At 44.1% G+C, this 12853-nt stretch overlaps 1 pseudogene; it reads left to right on the top strand.

Annotated features, from left to right (window-relative positions):
- The first annotated feature begins 2622 nt into the window (after nucleotides 1–2622).
- Nucleotides 2623–5514, top strand: LOC147425408 (uncharacterized; annotated as a pseudogene).
- Nucleotides 5515–12853: the final 7339 nt, after the last annotated feature.

Genomic DNA, 12853 nt, shown 5'->3' with positions numbered 1-12853 from the left:
GAACCTGGCAACGGAAGGTGCAGTACCCTATGCACTTCTACCCAATTCCCTAAAGCCAGCAGCCACCTGGATACCTGCAGATGTGCAACAGGCAGCAGCCTTTCAGATCTATCAAGGTTCATATGTGGATGACAAAAGAAACTTAGTGGATACAGTGATGATCCCCAAGGAGGCAGAGAATTACTTGAAAAGATCACCGCAAAGGTCATGGCTCAAAAAAGTTGGCTTGTGGAACTTTGTATCACTACCACCAGTAGGGATAGATTTCAAGAGGGTACAACACCTAATTGAGACTATCTAAGAAGATGGAACTTGCAGAGTGACAGGCATGGATAATGAAGTGATGGAGATCCAGATCACCAAAGAGATCATCAAAGAGGCATTGAAATTGTCAGATCAAGGAGCAAACATGAGAGAAAGAAGGAAAAACCTCACAGTCTACTTGCAAAAGTCTAAACTACCTTCTTTCGAACTCATAGCAAACCCGGAAGTAAGAGAACTGACACAGATCTACAGTCAGTGTTTGTTGAGCTACAGCAAACGACCGCCAAGATACACTACACCACACGGGAGCATCTCAACCACACTGACATGGGCTATGGGAATGACCCATGAGTTCTATATAGATCACGCGTCATATCTGTTTGAAGAAATGACAAAGCTAAGGCAGGACAGACCAAATTACATTGCAGGAGGAGAAGTCCTTACCAGAGTAATATACCAGGCCATAGGCGCGGCAGATCAGTTTCCACCTGCCCCTCATTAGAACGACTGGCTGGTATTAAGAGAGAATATCGAAAACAGATCACAAAGGAAAGTACCTGCCTCTATTAACACCATTGGAGGACGCAGGCTGGAAAGAGTAACAAGAAGTACACAAGAAAAGATGGAAGAAGAAATAAGAACAGAAGAGGAAGATGCCCGACTAAAGAAGAGGAAAGCGGAAATGAAAAACAACACCAGGTTACAGAAGATAGCAAAAATGGAAAGGATGCTAGAAGGATTTTCTCTAGAGAGATCTCTACGAGGCGATGTAGGCGCCACTTGGAAACCTTCTAGTAGCACTTACACACTGAGAATGAAGAATAGAAACAACCCAGCTTTCGAGTTGGATTGGTTTGAGAGGTACATCCAAGAAAGAAATGCTAGGGACGAACCAGAATTGCTACTCGAAGAGGAGGATCTCCAAACTTTGAGAGATCAGTTGAGGCCAACTTCACGAGATCAGGAAACACCGTCGCCATCTCCAAGGCCAAATGCAAGTGAGAGGCAATCTAGCCCACCTGCTGACTCTACTTCGCATTCAGAAAGCTCACATCGTGATGAGAGAGTTCATACACCTCCCAGTGAAGAAGAAGAAGAAGAAAGAACGAATGATCAGAACACTGGAACCATATCACAAAGTGATAAAGGCAAGCAAAAGGAGGTGGATCAGACAAAAGATAAAGCTTCCTCCTCTCAAGAAATTGAGCTGGAAGCTACTATAGATGAATATTTGCAGTCAATGGCGACAATACTAAACCGAACAAGACTGCACAGTCAATGGCTAGCTGATCAGAACAGGTGCAACAAAATGAGGTTACAACAAACCCATGGAGAAGTTCAAAGACTGCAGGAGCAAAGGGAGGACACTCTAAAGCTGATCAGCATCAGAGATGCTGAAATCTTGGGGCTCAAAAGCACAGTGAATCTCCTCAAAGACAATTTACAGGAGTCTGAAGACTTCAATGCCATATGTGAAGATACAATCAACGTATTCTTGGAAGATGTCAGTGACAGAGATGAACACATAAATAAGTTGGAAAAAGAAAAGCAAGATGCGCTGGAGACAGTCAAAAGTTTGCAAGTCATCATCGATGACTTACAAATTGAAATCAAAGATTTGAGAGCAGTAACAGATATACAAGCAAGGGAAATCGAACGAGCAAGGAAGCAAAAAACGCCGTTACCAACAACACCGGTAGTCCACCCAGAAGAAGAAGTGGCTGCACTGAAGAGGGAGCTGGAGTTGGAAAGAAAACAACGCTTAATGATAGCAGAAAGTGCGCTTAGAGAAGAGGATCAACTACAAAGGTAAATTTACGACTTACAAAGTGAACAACAACAAGGACCAGCTCCTGACAGTGAAATGGAAAGATTGTTTCCAAATCACTCAGGGAAGAAAATGAAAACTTGCACATCAGGGTAAAACAGTTAGAGGAGTCTGCAGATCAAAAATAAATGGAATTTCAAGCTCTACAAATCAATAGTAGAACAATGGCTGCGCAAATCGCAAGTCTACAAACTGCAAGGCAACACCAAGGACAGGTACGAGTGCACCTGGAGCAAGCAACAACGAATTTGGCTGGACTCGCCGAAGTATATGGGGGTCAAGAGGAGTACAAGGAAGAATCAGATGAACAGGAGGGCCTAGATACACAGACTGATCAGACTGGCTCCAAAGACCAAGAAATAGAAGAAGATTCAGTCACGAGATTGGAAGAGCAGAGGCTAGCCGAGCAGATGGAAAAACAATCAAAGATGATATTGTACAAGGCAATGCAACTAGAAAAGAAGTTTCTACAAGGGCTCTCCAGATCAGGCAAAACAGCAGCAGAGCTACGGAAGGAATGGAATGCCCCTATGTTACCATATGCTCTGCTGAAATTTGAAACTCTAACACATCAACGGCAGCTCGAAAAAGAAGCACAAGTGCCAGTGTTCGAAGGAGAAGTACAGGATCGAGAACAGCAAAACAGAATAGTAGAGAGCCAGCCAAAGTGGAGGCGTCAATGGCTCTTGGATCATCCTAATAACCTGATCCACTTAGTCAACGCACCGTCTGAGCTGAGGAATGACAGAACTTTTTGCCCAACTACGCGAACATACACCTACAGCCAACATAAAGCACTACAGAGAAGAAATCCGACATGGCTAAATTATCCAGTATTGCCAGGGCCAGCAGAGGGAGAGAGAATATCCGGTTCTTACATGGTGAAAACCCTTCAGGGCGCCATCGCAGAATTCGGAGGCTCTCCCGACCTATCCTGCAAGATGCTATGTAAAATAGCTCGAACCTTTTTGGCGTGTCTCACAGTCTTCTCACAAAGCTGGACGTCAGAGTATATGAATACCGAAAGAAGCATCTCAAAGCTGTCATACGATCTAAGTGGACCACCTACAGAGCCAGTATTGTATGCCTATTTCAGACGGCTAATGTTTCTGCCAAGCTACCATCTACAAACCTTCGAAGAAGCATTTTACACAGGCTTCTTCATGTACAAGTCAAAAAATTTTGGCCCATTAATGGCAAGCGAGTCTATGCGATATGATGCGTTTCTACATCAAATCAACCAAGAAAGACGACAACAACAATGAAGACAAAGACGATCATGTCGTGGTAGACATGAATTAGGAGGGGGGGAGTGTTGGAGCCCCATTGGTCCAACTGTTGTAATGAGCCCATCTTGTAAAGCATATCAAATTCCCATTTTATGTCAAAAACGTCTTATCATTTTGATCCATTCGTCTGGGTTATGTAAAGATTAATCAGTTAGTCAGGACTCGGATTTGTTCCCACTTTGTAATAAGGAGTAAGAGAACCCCATGTACATTTTTGAGCTAAGGTGACTAAAGTATAAAAGTCACCTTAGAACCATTTTTGAATAACATTTGAATATTAATTCTGTGTCGTACAAGTCTGAGAGAGAGAGAGAGAGAGTGAGTGTGTCTTATCCTCTTCGCTACGCGCTTCTCCCTCACCGGATTCACGACGTGACCACACCATCGCGGTAGTCTCTCCGAGAGCTACGCGCCCACGCCACGCATTCACCATTTCGTGCTGATCGCGATCGATCCTTCCTCGAGCTTGTTTTGCTTGTAAGTAGCACAAACAGTGTCTGTTTTCAGTAATCAAGTGCTTTATGGAATGAGAAAGAGATTAGCTACACATAGATACTCATAAACTTAAGTTTCGCCCACTTTTGGATTATGACCTGTTAGTCTATCGCGACTGTATTCGAGATAACTAGGGTTCAAATCTGGTGAGATTAGACTTATAGGTAAGTATATCCTAGTGAGAGGATGGTGCCTAGTAAGTTTGATGCGATTCCGAGTTCATTGGAAGTGTAAACGGTGTTGTGAGCGTTTAGGGATAGAGTGGGCCAGGGTTAATGATTGATGCATCATAAAAGTGCGTATGTGTAGATTGGTCTCAGCCTGACAAGCTAACGAGATTGCCTACGTGCACCTACAGGTTAGTCGTGTCATCGTATGATAACTATGTTGTCTGTGTCGTGCTCGTGAGTATGAACAGGGGAGTAGTTTTGCCCTAAAACATATAGCGTCTTACAATGCATTGAGCCTATGAACAACATCTTTCCAATGGTAATTTTCTTTCTATCTAGGCTGGAAGACATTGAAGGTCTTGATAATCTTCGATGGGACGATCAGCAAAAAGTTCGTGCTTATATTGAAAATTCAGCCCCAAGTGATGGTGGAGATTCTGCAAAGGGAGTTGCAGATGCCGCGAAGAGCTCACGAGCAGCATGCAAGAGTTGCAATGAGAAGATTGAGAAAGGGCAGGTAAAATGGGAGCTGATAAGCATATATGGACCACAACATTAGCTAAATGAATCTTCCATTATTATTTGGAATTTTAATTTACAATGGCTATTGTTCTGTCTTTTTAGCCATGTGGGGAATAGTAAGTAGCTATAATATAAAAAAGGCATACCATTGTTAGCATTAACTTTCTGTTTCTAATGAAAAAAGAGAAATTGTTTTTAAAAAATGTATTGTTTTTTGATTGATTGGTTGTAAAGCATACACTCATTAAAAAGATCTATAAAGATACAGCTTTGCATACCCTCATTATTATCTTCTCAATTTTTGAGGTAGTGGGCTATTGAGTGTGGTTAAAAATGTTACCAATAGTAGAAGTGTGGCTTTATGTGCTGAATCTTCTTTTAATAATTCAGCTCATCTTTCTTGCAACCTCTAGGGAATTACAGGTGTTCTCTCTCCCCCTCTGATGTGCTCGACATGGTCGACCTTGTCTGTAGCTAACCACTCTCTCTCTCTCTCTCTCTCTCTCTCTCTCTCTCTCTCTCTCTCTCTCTCTCTCTCTCTCTCTCTCTCTCTCTCTCTCTCTCTCTCTCTCTCTCTCGGCGGGGTGGGATTGAGCAATGTCTTCTCTGCATGTGCAAAGCAAGGCAACAAGTTTCCCTTTTGAGAAATGTAGTATGATGTTAAGCATGGTGTCTATGATATAGTGCCCGACGGGCAATAGCCAGATGTGTCATACGTCTCAGACACGATCAGCAATGTAGCCTTGGAAAGCGGGAGCCTTGATGTGCTAGGCACTGGGCGGAGAGAGTTGAGCCTGTCTGTGAATGTGCCCTCGGTTCCTCCTTCAGATATGGAGGCTCTTTCGGAGTTGAAAGCTCATATTACCATGGCATATATCATTTATCAGAGGTTATGATGAGGTCTTCTCAAAGAGGCAGGAGATTCAGGGTGGAGTGCAAAGGGTAGAAGCACAAGATCAGGGTGTCGTACAGACACAGGGAGGATGATGGTTATGAGCATGCTAGGAATGACACCATTTCCTAAGGAATCTGAACGCTGAAGGAAATGAATAATAGGTCATGTAAACCATGTGTGTGCTATTGCTCAGCTTGGAGGTAATTGGGGCGCAGAAGCTGTCAATGCGCACGTTGAGGACTTGTAGAACTTTCAGGTTTGCAAAAGAGCCTGATAGGTACCTGCATGCCCTGAGGTGATTGGAGAAGAGAGAGAGGTCTCTCAATTGTGTGCAATTTCTGAATGCACGAGGTAGTGTGTACGAGAGGTTATAAACATCAGACACTTGACAGACATATTTGATTTCTCATCGTAGTCAATTTTGAGTGAGGAACAAGGTCCTCACCTTCATGCTTTTTTGTATGATCTTTTGAGTGTAACGGAGTGCCGCATCGCCTCGGCTGAAGTGGTCAGATTGTTGACTGCAGCTAGTTTCAAGTGGTACATTAAACTGGGGTTTACATGTGCTCTGAACGGCGAACTGTGTGTGTGTGTGTGTGTGTGTGTGTGTGTGTGTGTGAGAGAGAGAGAGAGAGAGAGAGAGAGAGAGAGAGAGAGAGAGAGAGAGAGAGAGAGAGAGAGAGAGAGAGAGATGTCCATTTAAGAGCGGGGTACAATTTACAAGAGATGGAGGCAGGGTGCCACTAAAACTTTCAACCAGAGCAAGATGTTGTTAAGGTCGGGTAGGTCATTGAGGGTAGGCGGGATGGTGTCGGTGAGGTTCTAGGAAACATTGACCTCTTCAAGTTGTGAGCAGTTCAAGAGCTGAGGAGGGAGAGAGCCATGGAGCCTGGTCGAGGGTGAGCTCCTGGACACTCAGGAGGGGGTGGGCTGTGGATATAGTTCTGGGTGGGGATGAGGAATTGCAGGCGACGAGGTGATTGAGGTGGAATTTCATCGATCAATAGACTGGGAGAGGTTGAGGTAACGAAGGGAGATGAGGTTGGAGAGAGTAGGGGAGATGGAGCCTTCCAAGTGCAAGCCAGAGAGGCTCAAGCCCAATACTCGGTTGTGACCATGGCGAGTGCAGTACGACCCGCCTTTCTTCCTGGATCCAAGGAGCTCACATTTTGGACTCTCTCTCTCTCTCTCTCTCTCTCTCTCTCTCTCTCTCTCTCTCTCTCTCTCTCTCTCTCTCTCAAGCACACAGTAGAAGCTGCATCAATTTATTGCAGCACGTGCTCTCAAGTTGGAAAACGGACGTTCATCCCTCGTCTGCATATAGCTTGGTCTCATCACCTTTGCACTCACTTTGATTTACAGCAGCCACTCTGTTGCTTTGCACATCCTCACAACTGTATCTATCTCATATCAATCGTTACTTGATAGTGTTGATCTCAGGTTGTGGGAGGGGGGGGGGGGGAGAGAGAGAGAGAGAGAGAGAGAGAGAGAGAGAGAGAGAGAGAGAGAGAGAGAGAGAGAGAGAGAGAGAGAGAGAGAGAGTTGCTATCTGCAGCCATCACCATCATGTTTCAAGCAACTACACAGCTTATGTGCAAAAACTTGTGTTCTTAATATCTGTATGCAAGGCCCTTGTCACATTGGGACGCCCGCCCAAGTGTGATTTGCAAGTGTGGCCAGCCCAAGCGTGATTTGCTTTGACATCCTCTCATGGCCAACTTTCTCTTTTTGCAACGACGAATGAGTGCACGCCAAATCAACCTGGGCTTCACTTGCCTGCCCTAGTGCATGACATGCACCTGACTCTCGAAAAATTGTCACTTTTGTCTTGTGTCAGAATGAGATAGAGAAAGAGGTCCTGCAGCTATTTTACAAGGGTATAACAAGGTGGAGTTGTCACAGTCATGCGAGCCAAGAATATATAATGGCAAACAAACAAGGTTATGACACAAGTCTTTTGCTCATTTCCCTTCAACTTCATGCAGTAGGTTGTAGCACGGCATGAGCATTGTTTTCTGGGGTCAATTTCTCGACAAAGGGCTCTATAATCAAAGAGTTCAATTATTGTCTGCATTAGTAGGCAACTTTGTTGAGAGAGAGAGAGAGAGAGAGAGAGAGAGAGAGAGAGAGAGAGAGAGAGAGCATATGCAGTGGCTTCTCTTGGCCAGAAAGTGCTTTGAGACCACCATAGTCCCCCCACGCCCCTACACCTAGCCACAATGACTCACCATCGGCATCAAAACGTCACCCCAATTGCCTTAATAGTCACACATGGTGAGAGCCTGTTAAGTATGGAGCCTGATTTACCCTTGTAATTTTCTGTGGTAAAAGCGCACATTTGTAAGGCCCCCATTATGAGGAGAAGCCATCGTGCGTGAAGGAAAATGACTCAGCGGAAACCAAAATTTTCACGGACAAGAATCAGGGGCAACTTTAAAGGCCTCGGGGGCGGAGGCCCCCGAGACTTTTTTTTTCACCGGAATATTCTTTTTCGCCGGAATATTATGGCCGGACGGCGGCCGGTAGTCAATGGCCGATGGCCGGTGGTCGGAAGTCAATGGCCGGTGGCCTTTGGTCGAATTCAATGGCCGGTGGCCGAATTCAAAAGCGGACTTGTCTTCTCAAGGGCGGCCACACATGGGCGGATTGGAGGGTCCGATTTGGACTTATTCGCACAAGGGCGGCTACACATGGCTGTCTCTCATAAGAGAGGGTAGCCCTTTTGGCCTATAAAAGGAGGCCATTTCTACACACATTTCATAGTGTGAAGTTGATGCAACAAGGTGAGTGTGAGGTGGTGAGAGTGAAGCAAGGCGGGAGCTCCATTAAGGGTATAATCCCTTTGTAAATTACTTCTTGTTTTGAAGTACTAAAGCCATTGAGTGGCTGCTTTCCCGTGGACGTAGCCCACATTGGGTGAACCACGTATATCGTGTGTACTCTCTCTCTCTCTCTCTCTCTCTCTACTCTATAATCTCGTGTATGTAAATCTGTCTCTCTCCATTAAGTAATCTGCTCAATTATCTATTTAGCTACGTCTTATTTCCTAACAACTGGTATCAGAGCAAGGTTTGCTCGTAGCTAAATTATCTCAAGGAAAGAATTCCTTGAATTGAGTGGGAGTTATGGCGGAGGAAGGGAAGCTCAAGATTGAGAAGTTCAACGGCAAAAACTACCAACATTGGAAGATGCAGATTGAAGACTATCTCTACCAGAAGGACCTCTATTTGCCACTAGGCGGTATTGCGAAGAAGCCCGCAACAATGGCAGATGAAGCATGGATTGTCCTTGATCGAAAGGCACTGGGAACAATCCGGTTAAGCTTGGCGTCAACGGTGGCCTTCAATGTTTCGGAGATGAAGACCACGGAGGACTTGATGAAGTCACTTGACGACTTCTACGAGAAACCATCGGCATCCAATAAGGTATTTCTTATGAAGCGCTTGTTCAATCTAAAGATGGCAGAGAATGGTTCAGTTGCAGAACACCTAAATGACTTTAACACAAACATAAGTTAACTTCGATCAGTGAAAATCAATTTCGATGACAAAGTGCGAGCTCTCCTTTTACTATCATCTCTACCGGATAGTTGGGACAGCCTTGTGATGGCTGTAAGTAATTCTATCTCTGGCACAAATACTGTTAAGTTTGATGATGTTGTGGGTGTTCTCCTAAGCGAGGAAATGCGAAGGAGAAGCACAGGAGAATCATCAAGTGCTGGACTATTAGTGGAAACAAGAGGAAGGCCTAAGGAGAGGTTCAAAAACCAAAAGGGTCGTGATCGCTCAAGGCGGAGCAAGTCACGCACAAAGTCAGTTCTTGAATGTTGGAACTGCGGCAAGAAAGGCCACGTCAAGAAGGATTGCTGGTCCAAGAAGAAGAAGGAGACAGAGTCTCAAGACAACAAGCCAACATCGGAGGCCAATGTGGCAGGTAAAGTAGAGCAAGATGCTCTAATTCTCTCATTAGACAATGTGTCTAATTCCTGGATAGTAGATTCCGGGGCTTCATTCCATGCGACACCACACAAGCAACATTTCCAAGACTACACCAAAGGTAATTTTGGGTATGTATACTTGGGAGATGATAAAGCTTGTGAGATTGTCGGCAAAGGTACAGTTTCTGTCAAAACTGCTAACGGAAATGAATGGAAGCTTAAAGATGTTAGGCATGTTCCTTCTCTTCACAAAAATTTGATCTCTACAGGACAATTGGACGATGAAGGTCACAACATTGCATTCGGAAACAAACGGTGGAAGATCTCAAAGGGATCTTTGGTGGTTGCCAAGGGTGAAAAAGTCGGTACACTTTACTTGTGTACTGTTAGAACGCAACCTTCAGCTTGTGCAGCAACTACAGAAGTTGACAGTGCGGTGTGGCACTACCGACTTGGGCATATGAGTGCCAAAGGAATGCAAATCCTTCAAACAAAGAAGCTTCTACCAGGTTTGAAAGAAGTGGACTTAGAGTTCTGTGAAGATTGTGTTTATGGTAAACAAAAGAGGGTAAAATTTCAAAAATCAGGAAATGAAAGAAAAAATAAAAAACTTGAGTTGGTTCATTCTAATGTTTGGGGTCCTGCAAGTACACCATCACTTGGTGGCTCATTGTACTATGTAACATTCATAGACGATGCGACTAGAAAAACATGGGTTTATGTCATGAAGAATAAATCCGATGTATTTTCCATATTTCAAAGGTGGAAAGCCTTTGTGGAGAATGAAACAGGTACCAAGGTTAAATGCCTCAGATCCGACAATGGAGGCGAATATTGCAGCCAAGCTTTTGAAAGCTTTTGTGCTAGCAATGGCATTCGGAGGCAAAGGACAACCCCAAGGACACCTCAACAAAATGGGATTTCGGAAAGGATGAACAGGACAATCATGGAACGAGCACGAAGCATGCGGCTACATGTAGGCCTACCGCTTGAGCTTTGGGCGGAAGCTGTAAGTACGTCTGTGTACTTAATCAATTGGTCACCCTCAACGGCATTGGATGGGGGAGTTCCAGAAGAGGCATGGACAGGTAAACCGGTGAATTATGCATTTCTCAAAGTGTTTGGGTGTGAGGCTTTCATGCACATAGATAGAAGCCTAAGATCAAAGTTAGATGCAAAGTCCAAAAAGTGTTTCTTCATTGGCTATGGAGAAGGAGACTTTGGGTATCGCCTATGGAATCCTGAAAATGGTAAAATCTTAAGGAGTAGGGATGTAATTTTTAACGAACAAAATATGTACAAAGATTACTTGGAAAGAAAACAAATAAAAGAAACAGGTGATGAGTACATGGAGCTTGAGGACAGTGAAGACTCAAGGACTGCAAACGGTGACAATGTGCAACAACGTCAACCAAATGAGGAGCCTCAACCTATTCCCCGAAGATCTACAAGAGCAAGTAGACCTCCAGAAAGGTTTGTTCCTTCCTTCAACCATCTCTTGATCTCAGATTATGGAGTGTCGGAATCATATGAAGAAGCTATGCAACATGAATCCAAAGAAGAATGGACGAAGAGCATGCAAGTGGAGATGGGCATGCAAGTGGAGATGGACTCACTACATCGCAACCAAACATGAGAGTTGGTTGAGTTGCCTAAAGGTAAGCGGGCACTTCAAAACAAATGGGTGTACAAGCTAAAGGAAGAAGAAGGTGGGAAGAAAAGGTACAAGTTTAGGCTTGTGGTAAAAGGTTTTTCTCAAAAGAAAGGTATTGACTTCAATGAAATATTTTCTCCTGTTGTAAAAATGAACTCAATTAGGCTTGTCTTAAGCCTTATGGCTGCTCATGATCTAAATCTCGAGCAAATGGATCTAAATACGGCATTCCCTCACGGTGACTTAGAGGAGGAAATCTACATGCTTCAACCAAAGGGGTATGAAGTAAAAGGTAAGGAGAAAATGGTTTGCAGATTAAAGAAGAGCTTGTATGGTTTAAAGCAAGCATCAAGACAATGGTACTTGAAGTTTGATCGATGGATGTTGGATCATGGATTCACAAGATGCAACTCGGATCACTGCGTCTACACGAAGAATTTGGGAGATGGGAAATTCATCATCCTAATGTTGTATATTGATGACATGTTGATTGCAAGTGCTAACATGCAGGACATCAAAGACCTAAAAGAGGAGCTGTCCAAATCTTTTTCAATGAAAGATTTAGGTGCTGCAAAGAGGATACTTGGTATGAAAATATCAAGGGACAGGACGAAGAAGACAATAAAGCTATCTCAAGAAGATTACATCAAGAAGGTACTAGAAAGGTTTGCAATGCAAAATGCAAAACCAGTTTCTACACCTTTGGCTGGTCATTTTAAACTAACGAAGGATATGTGTCCAAAGACACAAGAGGAGATAGCCTATATGTCTAAAGTTCCATATGCTGCAGCGGTAGGTTCTCTAATGTATGCTATGGTCTGGACAAGGCCAGACATTGCACATGCAGTGGGAGTTGTGAGTAGGTTCATGGACAACCCAGGTAAAGAGCATTGGCAAGCTGTGAAGTGGATACTTAGGTATCTAAAAGGAACAACAACAAATGCTTTGTATTTTGGAGAAACTGATATTTTTCTAGAAGGGTATACTGATGCAGATATGGCAGGTGACAAAGATACTCGAAGGAGCACTACTGGAGATGTGTTCACGGTTGGAGGCACAGTAGTAAGCTGGGCTTCAAAGCTGCAGAAAGTGGTTTCACTTTCTACCACGGAAGCAGAGTATGTAGCAATGACAGAGGCAAGCAAAGAAATTATGTGGCTTCACAGATTCTTAGAAGAGCTTGGATTCAAACAAGACAATCGTGTCTTGTAGAGTGATAGCCAAAGCGCTATCCATCTTGCAAAGAACTCAGCCTTTCATTCAAGGACGAAGCACATTGAGGTGAGATATCACTTCATACGCACTCTTTTGGAAGAGGGACAACTAAAGCTAGGAAAGGTGCATACAAGTGAAAATCCTGCAGACATGTTTACAAAGGTGGTCAACAAGGAGAAGTTGAGCTTTTGCTCATCTTCAATCGGCATTCAAGGATAAGAAGCCAGAATGGAAAGCAGTCACAGGTTTGGTTTGGAGATCAGTCTCCAAGTGGGAGATTATTAAGTATGGAGCCTGATTTACCCTTGTAATTTTCTGTGGTAAAAGCGCACATTTGTAAGGCCCCCATTATGAGGAGAAGCCATCGTGCATGAAGGAAAATGACTCAGCGGAAACCAAAATTTTCACGGACAAGAATCAGGGGCAACTTTAAAGGCCTCGGGGGCGGAGGCCCCCGAGACTTTTTTTTTCACCGAAATATTCTTTTTCGCCGGAATATTATGGCCGGACGGCGGCCGGTAGTCAATGGCCGATGGCCGGTGGTCGGAAGTCAATGGCCGGTGGCCTTTGGTCGAATTCAATGG

This window comes from Adiantum capillus-veneris, chromosome 25, assembly GCF_014529385.1.
Source record: "Adiantum capillus-veneris isolate H3 chromosome 25, ASM1452938v2, whole genome shotgun sequence".
NCBI classification, from domain to species: domain Eukaryota; kingdom Viridiplantae; phylum Streptophyta; class Polypodiopsida; order Polypodiales; family Pteridaceae; genus Adiantum; species Adiantum capillus-veneris.
This window is presented reverse-complemented; position numbering and strand designations above follow the sequence as displayed.